Source organism: Dermacentor andersoni, chromosome 10 (assembly GCF_023375885.2).
Source record: "Dermacentor andersoni chromosome 10, qqDerAnde1_hic_scaffold, whole genome shotgun sequence".
NCBI classification, from domain to species: Eukaryota; Metazoa; Arthropoda; class Arachnida; order Ixodida; family Ixodidae; genus Dermacentor; species Dermacentor andersoni.
In genome coordinates, this window is record NC_092823.1 from 20,039,684 (window position 1) to 20,058,268 (window position 18,585).

At 48.6% G+C, this 18,585-nt stretch overlaps 1 protein-coding gene across 14 annotated transcripts in view; it reads left to right on the top strand.

The window, feature by feature from the left end:
* Positions 1-18,585, top strand: part of LOC126519271 (uncharacterized) — a 158,279-nt gene that overhangs the window by 122,833 nt on the left and 16,861 nt on the right. The gene's annotated exons all lie outside the window — the stretch shown is intronic.

Here is an 18,585-nt window from a genome sequence, read left to right on the forward strand (position 1 = left end):
CCAACGATTATGCTCGCTAGTGTCATCTTTTATCTCGGTGGCACCCCACACGTGTGGCACCAAACGCATGACGACGAGATAACCAGTTGGGGCAGTTTCAAAGCAAAGCTACGGGAACTGTTCGGCGACCCCACTGGGCGCAAGGTTGCCGCGAGAAAGGCTCTTGCGTCTCGTGTTCAGACATCTACAGAGCCGTACGTTTCATACATCCTCAATGTCTTGGCTCTATGCCGCAAAGCTGACGATACTATGACTGAAGCAGATCAAGTGGCACGTGTGCTAAAAAGCATCGCCGACGACGCTTTCGATTTGCTTGTTTCAGCAACGTCTCGACTATCGACTCCATCAGAAAAGAATGCCGTTGCCTTGAACAAGCTAAGAGCCGCCGTATCACACACCACATCACGTGGCTACCCAACACTGCTGCTACGTCGGCATGTGAGGGTCGACCGCGTCAGACCACCACCTGTGACGACGTAACTCATATTGTTCGCCGCGAGCCCGAGGCCGCCTGTTCGCCAGCTTTCTCCATGACGCCTACCGATCCGCCAGCAACCACGATTGCGATGATTTAGGCCGTCGTAAGACACGAATTTGAGAACATGGGTCTGAATTCCGTGCGTTCAGCGTCTCAGCCCAGTGTTCCCCAGTTCTCTAGAGGTCCTCCTCATCTCCAGCAGTCCTTTTCTGCCACATCTCGCCGCACCCCATGCGAATGCCGTACCCCTGATGACAGGCCCATCTGCTTCCACTGCTGTCGCATCGGCCACGTCGCTCGTCACTGCCCCAACCGATGGCCACCACCTCCTTGGACATACGCCGCCACTTATTCCTGCACCTTTGGACCTTCTGTTCTGTATGCCACCCACCATGAACCCACTGCTGCTGATGCCCCTGCTCCGAACCTTCGCTACAGCCGCTCGCCCTCACTTTGACGCCATAAGTCACATTCTCCCCAACCCCGTCGCTTCTCTCCGTCGCCTATCGCCTCTCGGATCCAGCCGGAAAACTAGGCGCTGCAGCTTCTGGAGGTGAAGCTGCGTTGTCGACTCTGCCCTCAAATCCTCTGCTCACGTTACCTACGAACCAGAACTTTCCTGACATTGACGGCTATCCTGTCATGGCACTCATTGATACAGGAGCACATCTTTCTAATTTGAGTGCTGCCCTTCGACGACGACTGAACAAGCTACTCCCCCCGCATCGGCATGTGTCGTCCGCGTTTCAGATGGCGGTACTGTGCCTATCATCAGCATGTGCACGGCACATGTCAACATCGCCAGCTGCCACACTCCTGTTCTCTTCACCTTGATTGCTAATTGCCCCCAAGACCTAATTCTTGGCCTCAATTTTCTCTCTGCGCATTATGCTATTGACTGCTCTGCCAGTAGCCTTCGCCTTGAGTTGCCGATTCTCGCATAACCTTCTGATGCACCCCAGTGCCGCTAACGCCGCACCAGCTTTCTTCGCCTGCCACCAAAGTCAATATCCTATATTGAACTGTTGTATTACCCACCAGTTCCTGATGGCGAGTACCTTGTCATTCTTCTACCCGACATTCCACTGCAGTATGACGTTACCATGTTTCACAGTATACTCCGCACTCGCATGCCTATGTTTAACTTTGCATTGGCAAAGCACATTCTACTGCAAGGTATTTGCCTTGCCAACGTTGATTGTCTCAGGTGACCATCATGTGGCAGCTTTAGCCTAAAGCTCCAACATGGAGCTTTAGGCTCCATGTTGGATATGTACGGAAGACACATAGACACGTCTGGCGTGAGTATGGCAAAAGTGTCAGGAAGAAGTGGCTGACAAAATCTTTTCAGTGGATGTTAGTGGCGAAATTTTTCGGGAGGAAGTGACCGGCAAATCGTTTTCGCGTATGCTATTTGAGAAACAGCTCCGAAAAAGAAGTGTGTTGTCCCTCTTGTGTTAGAGGATCAGCGAACATGTCAGCATTAGACGAGTTTAGACTGCCGAAGTTGTCATCAGATAACTATCACACATGGTCGATAAGAGCAAGAGCAGCTCTCGTACAGAAGGGATGCTGGGAAGCGATCCACCCTGGATTCTCGAATAGAGAAATGAACGAGCGAGAAAAGCAGACCTTCAACAAGGCCCTGACCTTTCGGTTCCTTATCGTCGAGGGCAACTACCTGGATGACATCAGGACTTGCAGAACTGCAAAAGAAGCCTGGAATACGCTGCAGGAAATGCACTCAAAGTTTGGACTTTTGCATATAGTCCAGCTGATGCTCGACTTTTTCACCATAAAGATGAAAAGAGACGAGTCAATGCAAGATTACCTGGGAAGATTGATGGTGCTGCATAGGAAGTTGTCAAATGCAGGCTATGCATTTACGGACAGAGATGTTGCATTAGTGATGCTAATGAGGCTTCCTGACACATATGAACCGCTCATTCTGAATTTGGAGCAAGATGAACAAACCCTCTTGACCAAAGCAGTGAAGACAAGGCTGCTGATCGAAGAATACAGAAAGCTGCGTCGTGACGAAGATCGGTTAAGCGGCGAAGAGAGTCAGACAAGGGCCCTGATCACTAAAGCTTAATTAAGGACTGAAAGCAAGCAACCCAATGAGAAGGTGCATCATCAACTCACTGTCAAGAAGAACGAGAAGTTTCGTCAGTGCACCTCAAGTATGCAAAAGAAGAAGGTGCGGTGCTTTGCTTGTGATAAAATGTGATAACAGCGCCTCCTCATGTGTGGCATCTTGATAGCGGTGCTACAGATCACATGACATTGCACAAGGCAAAGGTCACTGACTTCAAGCCATGCGAGTCAGGAGTAGAAACTGCAAACAAATAATCCATGAGTGTCATGGGGAAAGAAAAAGTTCAGATTCAACTATCTGAAGAGTGTGGTGGGTCATTCATCACGCTAGATGTCCTTTATGTGCCTGACTTGAACGGCAACTTACTATCAGTCAGTAGAATTGAAGAGCAAGGTTTGCACATGACGTTCGCGGGGGGCAAAGCCAAAATTACAAAGGACACCGGTGAGCTGATCCTTACTGCAACTCGAAAAGGAAGACTGTACTCTGTCAAAGAAGAAATAATGTCAACGAAGATGGTATAGATAAAAGGCACAGCTTTGTGGCACAAACAACTAGGCCACCTTAACCAGGATGCTGTTCGACGCCTCTGTGGAGCTAGTGAAGACCCTGTGAAGGACAAATGTGACACATGTTGTCTGGGAAAGCTAAGGCAAAGCAGTTTCCCAAAGGGTGAGGCAACATGGGCTAAGATTCTACTGGAGCTGGTGCATTCAGATGTGGTTGGAAAGATCACATCAACGGCCAAAGGGGCTCCAGTTACTTTGTAACCTTCACAGACGACTACTCAAGATATACTGTGGCGTACCCCATGAAGGCCAAAAGCGAAGTGTTTCAGGCGTTTGACAAGTACAGACACATGGCGGAAAATTTGCACAACACGAAGGTGAAGACCTTGCATAGTGACAATGGAGGAGAGTACACAAGCAAAGAGTTCAACGAGTACCTGGCCAGGCATGGCATAAGGCACCAGCTGACCATTCCTGGCATGCCTGAGCAGAATGGCGTCGCAGAGAGAATGAACCAAACATTGCTTGACAAGACAAGGTGCCTTCTCATCGAATCAGGGGTCATTAAAAAGCTCTGGGCTGACGCCGTTGTCACTGCAAGTCACATCAGAAACTAGTGCCCATCGAAGACGGTTGGAGGAGAGTCACCAGAAGCTCTGTGGACAGGGGGAGAAGTGAAAGTGTACCACCTAAGAGTGTTTGGGTGCAGAGCATGGAATGAGCGAAACAGAGGGTACAAGGGGAGCAAGTTGGACCTGAAAGCAGTAGAGTGCATACTGGTTGGCTACCCAGAAGGAGTGAAGGGGTACAAGCTGTGGAACCAGAAGGAAGATCGCTTCTTTGTAAGTCGGCATGTTACCTTTAAAGAAGAGTCCTTCCCATGCAAGCTTACCCAAGTTGCAAGTAGCAAGACTGAAGCACATATCGACACTTATTGCACAATCACGTTACAAGTTGAAGACAGCTTGAGCGAGCCACATGATGTTCGTAGTTCAAATCGCAATGATACTTATTACAACTATGCTGAAGAAGTTGGCTCATCAGCTGATGAAAACAAGGCAACTACACAGGACAAAGGAGCTACACAGCGACTGTCCAGCATGACAAATTGTGGCACACAGGCACTAAGACGCTCGGAAAGACTAGCAAACAAGAAACCACGTCAAAGTGAATATCATGGCTGCTACATAGCCATGCGGAACAGCCAAAGAGATCCAGAAACTCTACACAGTCTTATCTGCACCAGACAAGGAGGAATGAAAAGCAGCTATACAGAGTGAACTGGACAGCCTCGAAACTTCCAATACATGGGAGCTAGTGCCAGGACCGAAAGACAGACAAGACGTGAAATGCAAGTGGGTGTTCCGCAAGAAGTACGACGACAATGGTGACCTAGTGCAATACAAGGCATGGTTGGTTGCATGCGGATACTCACAAGTGAAAGGTACCGATTACAAGGAAACCTTCTCTCCTGTATTGAAGCTGAAGTCCGTCAGGACACTGCTGGCCATCCATAGCAGTTGAGAGGAGTTGGAAGATCCACCAGATGGACATCACGGCAGCATACTTAAATGGCATTCTGAAGAACACCATCTACATAGAACAACCGCAGCCTTTGAATGACTGTATGAAGGATGAAGTCTGCCTTCTGAAGAAGAGTCTTTATGGGCTACGACAGTCTGGAAGGAAGCGGAACCTTGCTTTGCACAAAATGCTTGAGTCAGAAAGGATGACAAGATCAAAAGCAGGACCCTGTGTTTATGTCAGCAAGAAGAAGAACCTCATCGGAGTCTACTTTGATGACTTGCTGATCATCGCAGAAGATGAGAAACAGATTGCCGACTTCAAGAGCCGCCTAGGTCAAGAATTTGATGCAAGAGACTTGGGTGAAGCTAGCCACGTTCTTTCCATACGACTGAGGAAAGAAAAAAATTGAAAACTGACACTGGACCAGACGGCCTATGCTAACGACATACTGGAGACATTGGGCATGTCAGATGCAAAGGCTGCATGATCTCCTTTAGATCCTGGAAGCAAGTACCAAAGAGGAGACAACAATAACCCATCAAGTGAGGACCTGCCCCGCAAGTACAGACAAGCAATTGGTGTGTTGCTTTACCTGGTCGGAGGCACAAGTCCAGACTTGGCTTTTGCGACTATTTACATGAGCCAGTTCAATGAACATCCCACAGAAGAACACTGTAATGGCATAAGGCACATTCTTCGCTATGTGGAACAGACAAAGAATAATGCACTAGTCTACCAGAGAGCTAGGAAGTGCATACAAGCCTTTTGCAACACAGACTGGGCTAGTGACAAGGCTGACAGGAAGTAATTCAGCAGGTATGTGTTCACGCTAGCTGGTGCTGCGATTTCCCGGAGTAGTAAGAAGCAGCAAAGCACTGTATTGTGAACAGTCGAAGCGGAATGTGTAGCAATGTGTCACGCTATAAAGGAAGTATTGTGGCTCCAAAATTTCATGAAGGAACTTAATGTGCACGAATTCATGTACGAACCACAGATTTTAATGGCTGACAGCCAGGGTGCAATTGCGCTTGCGAAAAGCCAAGTTACTTCAGATAGAAGCAAACACATTGAACTCCGAGAGTATAAGAGCAGCTGCCCCCGGACGCCAAGAGAGAGGCTCCGATTTCTTCTGTAGAGTAACGTGCTCTCCCGTCTCTCCACTTCTGTCGACCTGACCGCCCGCTCTTTTGCGATGCTAGAATAAACAAGTTGTTCTGTTAGCAGTCGACTCATGCTTTGCTAGGACCTTCGGATGCTTCCAGTTGTGCCCCAGGCCGCCAGGCCAACGCTACCTTTGGGGCTTGCGACCCATATGCAACAACTCGTGCTAGCGCTGAGAATGCAATAACGGGAGTCAGCGCTGAGATTCCAACAACTGGCTGGTAGCGGTGAGATCGCGACAACGGAGGCCAGCAGCGAAGCTATGCGGTTGACTGTATGCTGAGCAGCACAACGACCATCCGGTAGCAGTGCAACGAGCCCTGTGTGATGACTGGTTGCCTGCAGCGGAACGACTGCGCTGAATTCTTGGCTGCGAGGTTTGGTGAGTGCGGGACTTTCTTCTTCTGAGTTTTGCCAGGCTTTTGTTAGTGTCAGAAACAGAGCTGGTAATTGTGGTTGTCGTTGCTGCCGGGTTAGTTTGCGGCAAGACAATAGTAGGCAGTAGAGAAAGCAGCATTCAGAGCAGCCATGGATTTGAAGTCGTTGCGCAAACCGAAATTGCTGGAGCTTGCAAGAGAGTTGGGTCTGGATGTCTCAGACAAACTCAGAAAACCAGAACTGCTAAGGGCTATTCTTGAGTTAGAAGCTGAGGATGACGAGCTGTCGGAATGCCTTGAGGCCATTGAGGAGAGGAAGACGCAAAAAGAGCTAAAAGAGAAAGAAAAAGAGGAGCGCGACCGTCAACACGCTTTGGAAATGAAGCGTCTCGAGATAGAGATGGAACGCGCTCGTAATGGAAGTCAGGCACACGGTGCAGGAGAACGAGTATCGTTCAAAATGACTGACCTGATGCGGCCGTTTAAGCTTGGAGAGGACATTGGTTTGTTCCTGGTTAACTTTGAGCGAACGTGCGAGAGGCAGGGGTTCTCTCGGGAAACGTGGCCACAGCGCTTGCTCACTTTGTTACCCGGCGAGGCGGCCGACGTAGTAGCTCGCTTGAATAGAGAGGAGGCAGAGGATTTCGACAAAGTGAAATCGAGTCTGCTAAAAAAGTACAGGCTGTCAGCGGAGGCGTTCCGTCGGAAGTTTCGGGAAAATGAGAAAGGCAGAAGTGAGTCATATACAGAGTTTGCCTACAGGCTTACGTCAAACATGCAGGAGTGGCTCAAAGAAGAGAAAGCGTTTGGTGACCGCGAGAAAGTTCTGCAGTGTTTCGGGCTAGAACAGTTTTATAGTCGGTTACCTGAGAACGTGCGGTACTGGGTCTTGGATAGGCCAGACGTTAGTACGGTGGCTAGAGCCGCTGAGCTAGCCGAGGAGTTTGTGACGCGTCGGGCTCGCGGAGCTAAGGACGGTCAAAAGGGTGAATTTGGCTCCAAGTTTGAGAGGCCGAAGTTCACACCCATGAGAGCAAGGGGGAACACACGTAGTGCGGATGCGAGTGAAAGCAGTCCGACCGAACCTAAGGAGACGGCAGACGAAGCCGAACGCAGAAAGCGGTTCGAGACGAGGCAAGCGCGCGTTTGTTATACGTGCCAGAAGCCGGGTCACTTTTCGGCGCAGTGTCCGGAAACAAAAACAAAAGTCGTGTTTTTGTCATTATGCAGCACTGACGAGAACATGAAGCTTCTCGAGCCTTACATGCGAGACCTCCTCGTGAACGGGAAAGAGTGCCGAGTGCTTCGCGATTCCGTAGCTACGATGGATGTAGTTCAGCCCTCTTACGTAGAACCCGATATGTTCACCGGCGAGTGCGCATGGATCAAGCAAGCCGTGGAAGCTCATAGCGTGTGTCTGCCCGTAGCAAAAGTGCTTATTGAAGGACCTTTCGGAGCACTTGAGACGGAGGCCGCAGTGTCATCTATGCTGCCCCCCCCCCAGTACCCGTACCTATTTTCGAACAGGTCCGATCACCTCCTGCGCGAGAAAGGGCTTTTGTTTGGTGAGGCTAGCGTTCAGGCCTTAACCAGATCAAAGGTTCGGGAGCTCGCTGCAAAGGCGGTAGTTGCGGGGCCGACGCTGTCGAACAATGAGAAAGGATCAGAGGCGCAGCAAGCTGATATTCAGAGCACGTCCGAACTGAATAAAATTGAGCCTGTAGCGTTGAAGGCACCAGATACTGGAGAGGAAATGCCCGACACGGGAAAGTTAGAAGAGCTATCTGCAGATTTGCTCATCGCGCCTACGTCAGACGGACTTAATAGGTTGCTAAAAGTCAGCCGGGCGGCTTTGATAGCCGAGCAGAAGAAGGATGGCAGCCTAGAAAACATACGCTGCATTGTCAAGGAAGGTATCGCCAAGAAAAATGCTCGCTTTGTGGAAAGAGGTGGGGTCCTGTACCGGAAGTATCTAGACCGCAGGGGAGTGGAGTTCGATCAGCTGATCGTGCCTCAGTGCTACCGTCAGGATCTGTTGCGCTTGTCGCATGGGGGTTCGTGGTCCGGACACCTAGGAGTTAAGAAAACTAAGGACCGTCTCTTGCAAGAGTACTATTGGCCAGTATGTTTTCGGGACGCAGACCACTTTGTGAGGACATGTGACACCTGTCAGCGGGTGGGCAAACCAGGGGACAAATCGAGGGCGCCGTTGAAGTTGGTACCTATCATTACGGAGCCTTTTAGACGGCTCGTTATTGATACAGTGGGACCTCTGCCGGTAACAGCCACGGGGTACAGACACATTTTGACTGTGATCTGCCCAGCGACAAAGTTCCCTGAAGCAGTGCCGCTTAAAGAACTCAGCTCAGTTGAGATAGTCAATGCACTACTGTCGATATTTGCGCGAGTTGGTTTTCCTGCGGAAATCCAATCAGATCAGGGCACAGTGTTTACTAGCGCTTTGACGACAGCCTTTCTCGAAAGGTGCGGGGTAAAGCTGTTACACAGCTCAATGTACCACCCACAGTCGAATTCCGTTGAGAAGCTCCACTCCGTCATGAAGCGCGTGTTGAGAGCATTGTGTTTTGAACAACAAACTGACTGGGAGCTGTGTCTGCCTGGGGTGAAGTTTGCATTAAGGACCGTGCCGCATGCGGCTACGGGGTTTTCGCCAGCTGAGCTAGTGTACGGTCGCTCGCTGCGATCTCCGCTTCGCATGCTTCGAGACGGATCACTGCCCTCTCCAATGGCTGCAGACTATCTCTTCCACAAATGGCCGCCTCCTGCGCTGGAGCCTCGCTTTGCAACAAAATTCCTTTGAGGTGCGTTACAAAAAGGGGAGTCTCAACGCTAACGCCGATGGCTTAAGTCGAAGCCCCTAACGTAAGAATCAGCCTCAAAGTTATTTGTTACTGATGTTTTTCTTCCTGAGGCAGGATTTTTAACATATTGCTTTTGTGTAGTGTTTCAAAGTGATGACGTGCTTTCTAGTGCAATTTTCCAATTTGTGGACGCGTTCTGAGTGCTGCTAGACTACTGTAAGGAACTAGGCAGTAGTATAAAAGGGTAAAGAGCCTGGCATGGCTTAGTGAGGGTTGTTTCGTGCTTGCTGACTGAGCGGTTGAGTTTCGGCGTAGTTCTAACGCTTGCCGGGAACAAGAACAAAACTGTCAACTCTCCCGAAGTCACTTTGCAGTGTCCTGTGTGAACCTGAACGAGAGAACGAGGCCTTCTCTGTGCGCTGCGCTCAAGAAACGCCGAAGGACGCCCGACTTCGGTTATGAGCATCATCGAGCGACATCCCTCCGGACAGCGGATGCAGTCCCCTGACCATCGGGATCTCCTTCCCCCGGCGGGGCGGTCTGTTACGTTTCGCCTACAACGCGCGGTATAGCCGTCGCGGATGCAACGGATGCCGGGGCTTCGTTCAAAGCGGCGGACATTTTGGCCCGTTCAGCGCCGCCGATACGCCTCCCCGCCAAGCGCGTCCAGGCATGTTTCGATGCCACGTGTCTTCAAGTGTGCGTGTGTGTGTGTGTGCATAGTGGTGCCCACGCTTGTCAAAGCGCGCCAGCCGGGGAGAGGAACTCCCCAAGTGTGAAGCGAGGAGGTCTGTCCGGCGCCAGCCCGGCGAATGCATCACTGCACTCGTCTCAACGTGTCTCTCAGCCTGTCCGTGCCCCGCCGTCACGTGGCCTCGCCACGAGGCCTTCCTCTTGCCCTCAACTCCGAGAGTATAAGAGCAGCTGCCCCTGGACGCCAAGAGAGAGGCTCCGATTTCTTCTGTAGAGTAACGTGCTCTCCCGTCTCTCCACTTCGGTCGACCTGACCGCCCGCTCTTTTGCGATGCTAGAATAAACAAGTTGTTCTGTTAGCAGTCGACTCGTGCTTTGCTAGGACCTTCGGATGCTTCCAGTTGTGCCCCAGGCCGCCAGGCCAACGCTACCCTTGGGGCTTGCAACCCATATGCAACAACTCGTGCTAGCGCTGAGAATGCAATAACGGGAGTCAGCGCCGAGATTCCAACAACCTCAAGTATTATTTCCTGAGAGAAAAGGTCGAAGAGGGAAAGTTACAGCTCCAGTACATCGAATCGTTGAACAACTGTGCCGACCTCTTCACTAAGGCCTTAAATGGAAGAATGACTCTCAACACTGAATGTTTGGGCATCAAAAGTGTGGGCGCAATGACAGTCTATTAAGGGGAAATGTCAGTAGTGTAATCGCCAGTCACGAGATGGTGCCATGTATCCATTTGTGCACTGTCGTCGTTTCACCTTTTTCAAAGCCACTCTTGTTTTCCCCTCTCGTTTGTTTTTGCCCTGCGCTATTAAACAAAATGGCAGCTTGACAGTTGTGTGTCGTTTCGTTGCCTTCGTGCCAAATCCACTCAATCCGCGACCCCAAAAGATCTGGTCACCCTGCGTACTGAACAAAACCAACAGGTTGCGCCATAACATAACCCCTGCATGGAAAGGTGCCTTCTCAGTGCTAACTATAAAGGAACTGAACTTGATGCAAAGTAAGGCTTCAGCCCACACACATGTACAATGTCAGTGGGGACAGGCATGTCCAGAGGAGCTGTCTCGTAGTTAACATCGCCAAGCTGACAAAATATCGTGTACAAGGGCCAATCAGTCTTTACCCCTATATCTTGTTAGCCAAAATAAGGTACATACACGTAATTACAAATATACATACTGTTGTACGTACCTTGCACTATTTTTCCACATACTAGTCCCCACACTGGTTCAGACATCGTCCCATTGCAGCGCTAAATTTGAGATGCCCCTGTGGTAGAATTAGGATGACTGTGGAACCACCATCAAAACTGCTGCCTTGGCTTAATTCATAGTTGCACGTGAATTGCTGTCCTACCAGAAACTTCTTCAGCAGACCGAAATAGTCGAAATCACTTGGGGCGAGGTCCGGACTGTATGGTAGGTGGTCCAGACTCCCAGTAGAATGACCGGAGCTTGTCAACAGTTCTGATTGTCACACTTCCTTGTTCGTACACCGTGGACGTGTGAAGCACAACCGTTATCTTCAACAACTGACAGCAGCGCCGTGCCGCGAAGCTACCAGCAGATGAGGCTGGGCCTATCCAAGAAAGGTCCACCACTGGGAATTGATATGTTAACTTTGCATTTAGAATCGTAATTTGGGTTAAAAAAATATAGGGGCAAAGGAACATGGTGTACATAGGGGAACAACAGAACCACGAGGAAATCGAACATCCCACTGTTGGCTGTCTTATTGGACCTTCTGCGTGGCCTGAGACTCATTGAGGTGGGAGCTGGCAATCTGGTGTGCCGTGTGAGCCCGGGTGAAGACGTCTTGAGCATATTCAGTGCGAGCGTTCATCGACAAAGGAAGCAGTGTGTCAGATGGCAGAGTTAGGGTGGTGGCCGAACAGAAGGTGAAACGGTGAAAAGCCGGTGGTCTCTTTACAGGACGAATTATAGGCGAAGGTCACTAAGGGTAACATGCTGTCCCAACCACTGTTGTAGTCAGAAACACGCATTTCTGTGAATGTGTGATTGAGCTGCTTCGTTAGACCGTTTGTCTGTGTGTGCTAGGTGGTAGAAAGCTTGTGCTTAGTTGAATAGGTGCGACATACGTCTTCAACAACTCGGGACAAGAAGGCGCGGCCACGACTAGTGAGGAGCTGCTGGGGTGAGCCGTGATGGAGGATGATGTCATGTGAAGAATTCCACCACCTCAGTTGCACAGCTTGTGGGCAAAGCTCGCGTGATTGTGTACCAGGTGGTGCAATCAGTCGCAGCAACGACCCATGTATTGTCAGATTTCGATGTTGGAAAAGGTCCAAGAACACTGAGACCGATGCGAAAGAATGGTTCTGAGAGCACATCGATGGGGTTGAAGATGGGTAGCACAGTAGCTTTTTGTGGCGCTGACAGTGCACAGGCTGCAAGGTAGTGGCACACAGGGCGGAAGAGGCCTGGTCGGTAAAAGCGCACCGTATGCAGTCGTAAGTACAAGAAATGGTGAGGCGGCCTGTAGTAGGTGCGTCGTGCAACTGCTCAAGAACTGATGTCCGGAAATGGCACAGTGCAAGCAGTGAAAATTCTGGTGCAGCAGGGAGCAAGCTGCGACTGTAGAGAAGGTCGTCGCGGAGTAGGAACATGTGCAGCGTGTACTCTGAATGTCCAGAATTGAGACGATCGATGAGAATGCATACTGTATTTACTCCCATAATGATCGCACCCCTGAATTTTGTCGTCAAAATTCTTTTTTTTTTAATTTCCCGTGTAATGCTCGCACCTCGAACTTGCCGCAGCGATATGTCGTTTGCCAAGTCTAGCTAATAATGATCGCGCTTACCATCTGTTGAAGGCTACGCGAATGACTCTCCAAGACAAAGCAAGTGGTCTGCACGCACCAAACATTCTTAAGCAGATGCCCCATTTTATTCCTTTCATCACTTTCCGCACTTCCATGGCAAAAAAAAAAGCTACAACCAAGCTTGCCTTTATTATGTGTAGGCTTTGTAATGGTTGTGGTCAACAACAACAAAAAAGGTGCCTTTCAATTCTTCTCATCTGCACTCGTGGGCACGCAACAAATCGCGAGCGGCAATGATAGTAGCCACGTTTACACTGATACGTTAAAAATGTACCCTATTCATTCGCCGACGCTTGTAACACTGCTAAGATCTAAGATATTCGCCCACCCTTAGCGGAAACGTGCCGTATTAGGATAGTAGTGAAGAGAAATGCCGCAGTTTCCGCAGCATGCCGGCCATGTGTTCCTATGTCACTGGCAGCCAAGCGCGCCCACCTGTTTCTGTCCCCTCAAAGTGGACATGGCTAAGTTATTGCCGCAAACTTGCCGATATTAACGATATTATTCATTACTGATACGGAAGAAGCTGTTTCAATGCACGTAATGCACTCACGAGAAGAAAAAAAAAATCGCGTTCGGCTTGCTCCACCTGCCGCCATTTTTGTTTTGGTGTCCCGCACTACATACATCGGCAGCCACCTATTTGTTGACCTGTTGTCATCCTGCAGCAAACGCGGGATGAAAAAAAATTTGTTTCTTTTTGCGGGAAATTTAACCTGCGTAATGATCTCACCCCTGAATTTGCTTCAATTTTTTTTAGAGAAAAGTGTGATCGTTATGTGAGTAAATACGGTAAGCAGTCATCATACCCTTGTTCAGCGCGAATGTCACACAGATTAGAAATAGCCAGGGTGCAAGCATTGGTGTCGTGCATCATATTCGGGGCAGTTGACAGGATGACAGTAGAGGCAGTCGCCGTCCTTGTGCAAGCGACCTCGTATGAAACAGCAAACGAATATTCTTGGAGCCGTGCCGCCCATCTGCTCAGTCGTCCAGCGGGATCTTTAATTGACAAAAGCCAGCACAAGGCGTGGTGACTGGTAACCATGGAAAATGGGTGGCCATGCAAGTAGGGCCAGAATTTTGCCACTACCTAAACTAACGCCAGGCACTCCCGTTCAATAATTGAAACATTTCTTGCGGCAGGTGACAGGAGACAGTTGGCTTATGCACTTACGTGCTCTGCATTAAGCTGCCATAGAATAAGTACGGCCCTAATTCCACGGCCACTGGCACCTGTGTGAAGTTCAATGGGGGCTGATGGATCATAATGAGCCAGCAATAGGGGAGCCATTAGCAAGCATATGAGGGCGGAGAAGGCTTTAGTTTGAGCAAGGGTTTATATGAAAGCAGCCTCCTATTTAAATAAGTCGGTGAGTGCACAAGCAGTGTTGGAGAAATTCTTGAGGAAATGACAGAAATATGAGCCTGCAGTGGATGACGGAACAGGGAAGTTCTGGACAGCGTGAATCTTGTCAGGGTTGGGTTGAATGCCAGCAGTACTGACGAGATGGCCGAAAACAGTGATTTGACGACGTCCAAAGTGACACTTGGATGAGTTCAATGGCGCGCCCGCGCATCGGAAGACAGCAATGACCGACAGACGCGTTAGATGACTCATGAAAGTTGGTGAAAAGACTATCACGTCGTCTAGATAACACAGGCATGTGGACCGTCTATAGCCACGAATTAAGGAGTTCATTCTTTCTAAAGTTGCCGTGGCATTATGATAACCAAATGGCATAACCTTGAATTGGTAGAGACTGTCTGGTGTTATGAGGGCAGTTTTTCTACGATCTATGCCATCTACCGAGGTTTGCCAATAGCCTGATCGAAGGTCTATGGACAAAATTTACTTAGCTCCGTGTAAGCAGTCTGATGTGTCATCAATATGCAGCAAGGGTAGATATCCTTGTGCGTGAATTTGTTAAGGTGTCGCTAATCGACACAAAAGCACCAACTGCCATCCTTCACACGGACTGCAGGATGGCTAGATAACACCTTTAGTCAACATCTTATCTCGACTTCTTGTATCACTTGTCGTTCAGCATGTGAAACACGGTATGGCCAGCGGAGTATTGGATTGCCTTCCCTGGTGTAAATATGATAAGTAACCACAGGGTGTCCACTAACCAGGAATTCTCAATGAATTTGAATAGTCTGAAAATACCCAGGGATAACTCAGGGAATTCGTGCTTCTATCAGGGAAAATTTGCTGTAAATTTATTGAAAGGGAATGAAAGTCGCGCTAATGCTGGCTTCGAGTAACAGAGAGGGATCGTAACGAATTGTCTTTGATGCCGTGTCGTTGGCTGGAGGAGTTGCCGGTGTACAGTCAACGACAGATTTTCAGGACACCCGATTTTTGGGACATGCCCTATAATTCGGATGGCTTCGCGGCACCACCGCGTACCCCATAGAGTCAATGTATGGAAACGTCTGAAATTTCGGATGCAAGAACCCTTCGCTGTCCTATTTTCCGGACTTTTTGCCGTGACGGCCGTGAAAGCCACTGCCGCTATTTCGATTATCTCACTGCCTCGAATCGGAGCTCTCGCACGCAGATCTGCTGGCAGCCGTGCACTCTTAAACAAATGTACACCCTTTGGGGTGTATATGTGCCACACAACAATCGTCATCTGTCTTGCTTGCGTTTTGTTTCTTGAAAACGCTGCGCTTGCTACTTCCCTGTCGAGAATGCTCTGTCACGCTGATAACACGCAGGCTGTTTGTGACTTGAAAGTACCGGGCTCACAGCGTTAAAGAAAGGAAAGGCAGACAAGACAGATGACGATTATTGTTGTGAGGCAAAATACTACTCAAAGGGTGTAATTTTGCTTAAGAGTATAACTATAGAGAAAACACCACGGCAACGCTAGGCCTAGCTGCTTCGACATTCCCTATTAAGCTCCTTGCCGTTCGGTGGTATGGTTTTCATTTAAAGAATTCGCCGTTGTCAGCAATGGCACTGACTCCGCCTTTGTAATCCTCGCGATTGGCTTCGAAGTTGGGAAAGCACTGCACGTTGCACAATGCCGGTTCCTGAAGGTTGGCTTCACCTCAATACAGAAACGTGACACGGTGAAGCATGCAAAAAGTATTGGGGTGAAGCTTAAGCGTGGGAAGGGACAATTTTCACTGGACACAGTATGTATTTCTTAATTGTACACGCGTGCACACGCAGTCTCCTGTCACATTACGAGCACTGATATGCCTAATAAGTGTACTGGCAGTCCTTCAGAGCTTTTTTCATACCTGCCTGTGGCGATTTGAACCCCTTGGGGGCAGTAAAAGGCATGCATACCAATTTTTATATTGCCCGATTTTTCGGACGTTTTTACGGCCCCTAGGGAGTCTGAAAAATTGGGTGTTGACTTTGAAACTGTCCAAGAGGATGCTTCACATGGTCCGTGGGGCAGAAGGAGGGCAAGAATTGAAAGGACCATGCATTGAGGGATGAATGAAGAATGAAGTGTGCTGCCACTTCTTTGAAGGAGCTTGAGTTCAACAAAGTGTTGGCTGACGCCGAGGTGCAGGTGTCCCTCATCCAAACCAAAATAAACACTTAAAAGCAGTGAAATGCAACATTGAGGCGTTGCGCACGGGCTGAGAGTATGTCAGGACTGTTGAGGTAGACTCTCCAGCTGCTGAGTCAGGATCTCACTTGTGACAAAGTTCGGGCCTCATACCAATGAGCTTGCTATCACTTGATAGAAATAACTCATAGTTGAAAACATTTACTTCTATATGCACCTCCTTTTATTCGTACTTGAAAATGTTCGACTCGATTTACAATGGGCTTTACCGTTCTTTTTTCGAAGATGTTTTATTTGCTATGCATTTTACTGTGCCCTCCCTTCTGTTTTCTTTTTGAATAAAATAAGTACTATTTCTTACTGTTCAAACTGGATCACATCATTTTTTTTTTATTTTTCTCATGCTTACTAGAGAATGACCGCATCAGGTGACATGGTGTCAGCCAATCTTGACATAAAATGAAGTTTTGTCACTCAGGAAATCTTGCAAAGACACTCAGGGAAAACCTGGAAAGCTCAGGGAATTTGGAAATGTCAACTTGGTAGACACCCTGAACCACCGATGTCTGGGCTAAAGGGCGGCTGTCAAGGTAATAAATGTCGCAGTAAGTTTTCAAGAGAAGGCAGAGGTCAGCAGCTTGTGCAGAAAGATCAGGTGCAGTCCTATTGCTAAGTTCGTCTGTGTCGAGAGTAAGTGAATTGGAGGTTTCTGCAGAGGAACCTCTGATACTGCTGACCAGTTCTGCTGACCAGTGGATGGACAAGGATTATTACACAGCTGTGAAGCGGCAACTGCACATGCAGAATGAACTCCAAGGTTAGCGAGTTCTTTGCCGACTAGTGGCTGCACAAATGGCACTGTAAGCAAGTAAGGCTCACTGAGGCGGAAAAAAGGCTGCAGGAGCCGTGGCTTCATCTCGCCTTGCTATTCGCCTTAGGTCGTCTGATGATGATCGTTGCAGCATTCCTACCCTGTTGTCACAAGAGGATGTCGCAGCTGTGGTCGGCAGACATGGGAACGGTTTTGCAATGTGGCGGCTCTTGGCCTCCTTAAAGTGCTGGCACTCTTTTATGATGTCATGTACTGGTTCAAAATTTTTGCACATTAGCAGGTTAAAAGCGTTGTCAGCGATCCTCTTCAGTACATGCACAACCTTGTCTGACTCAGCCATATCGCTGTCGGTCTTATGGCAGAGAGCCAGCATGTCCTGGATGTTAGACGTATGATTCTGTGGACATTTGGACGCGTATCGCTGGTTCTTCCTTAGCACTGCTCTTCTACCTGGCGCGATGGCCGAACAAGTTCCTTAGCTTCTGCTTACATGTGTCCAAGTTGTTAAGCTCTTCATTGGGTTATAATACTGCACCTTTGCCATGCCTAGTAGGTAGAACACCAAGTTAGCCAACGTATTCATCAGATCCCATTTGTTGTGGGCACTTACACGCTCACACGTGGTGATCCAGCCTTCTATGTCGAGGTGGTTGGTGCTGTGGCAGAATGTTCCCGGATGCCACGGCTAAGCCAAGAGAACCGTCGTAGGCGTTGATGTGGGCCATGCTGTATCAATTCCTGTTTCATCTCTCACATTGTCCAGTCCGAGGTGATGATCACTGTGGAGCTCTATTGTTGTATCTTGAGGTTAACCCACACTTCTCGCGAATTTTTAACATTGGGGAAGTTACATATAATGGTGTACTTACAATAGTTACAAGAGAGGCAAGGATACACAAACAAGATGGCTCTCGAGACCAGTTCCATTTCTACACGTCAGATTGTCGTCTTCTGACTGCCACCACTCTTGCTTGTGCCGTAACACTATGTTTGAATATAAATTTGTAATTGTGCTATACTTTACAATATAAAAAGGCAATAAAAGACTCCAGATGCAAAGAATGTCAGTCTCTGCAAGTGCTAATGAACAAAGTTCCTAAATCATGCAAAAGGTTCTCTTGAAAGCATGCACTAATTCCAAATGTGTAATTGATCTTTATGTTGTAGGTAGTTTCACCCACTCAAAGAAAATTCATTCGATCACACGAGTAATATTTAAAAAAATAACTTTCAGCAAACGCTCTCTTTGAAGCACCGATCTGCCATAATTTTTTATGGAGAAATCTAAAATGGCTGAGGGCAGTGTCTGGAATGGTTGGTGTAGAATGACCCAATAAATATACAAGTGCAAGGAAAATATCGACACACGTACGTTATCTGTTTATTGTGGCCATTTTTCACAGTCTAGCAACTGTTGTGGAGTTATCACTTGGTGGGCTTGGTGACCCGTAGATCAGATTTTGACAACTGGGCTTGCCACTTCATTGCGCATTTGGAATTGCTTGCTTTTCCTCGTTCGCCCAATAAAGACGTCAATTTTAACTGGAGCTTTTGGCAGTTTTATTTTTCACCATCACTACACTGTGACGATATGTACAAATCAGTGGTAAGCTGTATAAATCACTGCATTTTTCACCGTGAGCCTCAGTCTGAAGCTAGCACTTGTCCGACTCGGATGTCGTGCTGTTGTTATTACTTCGCA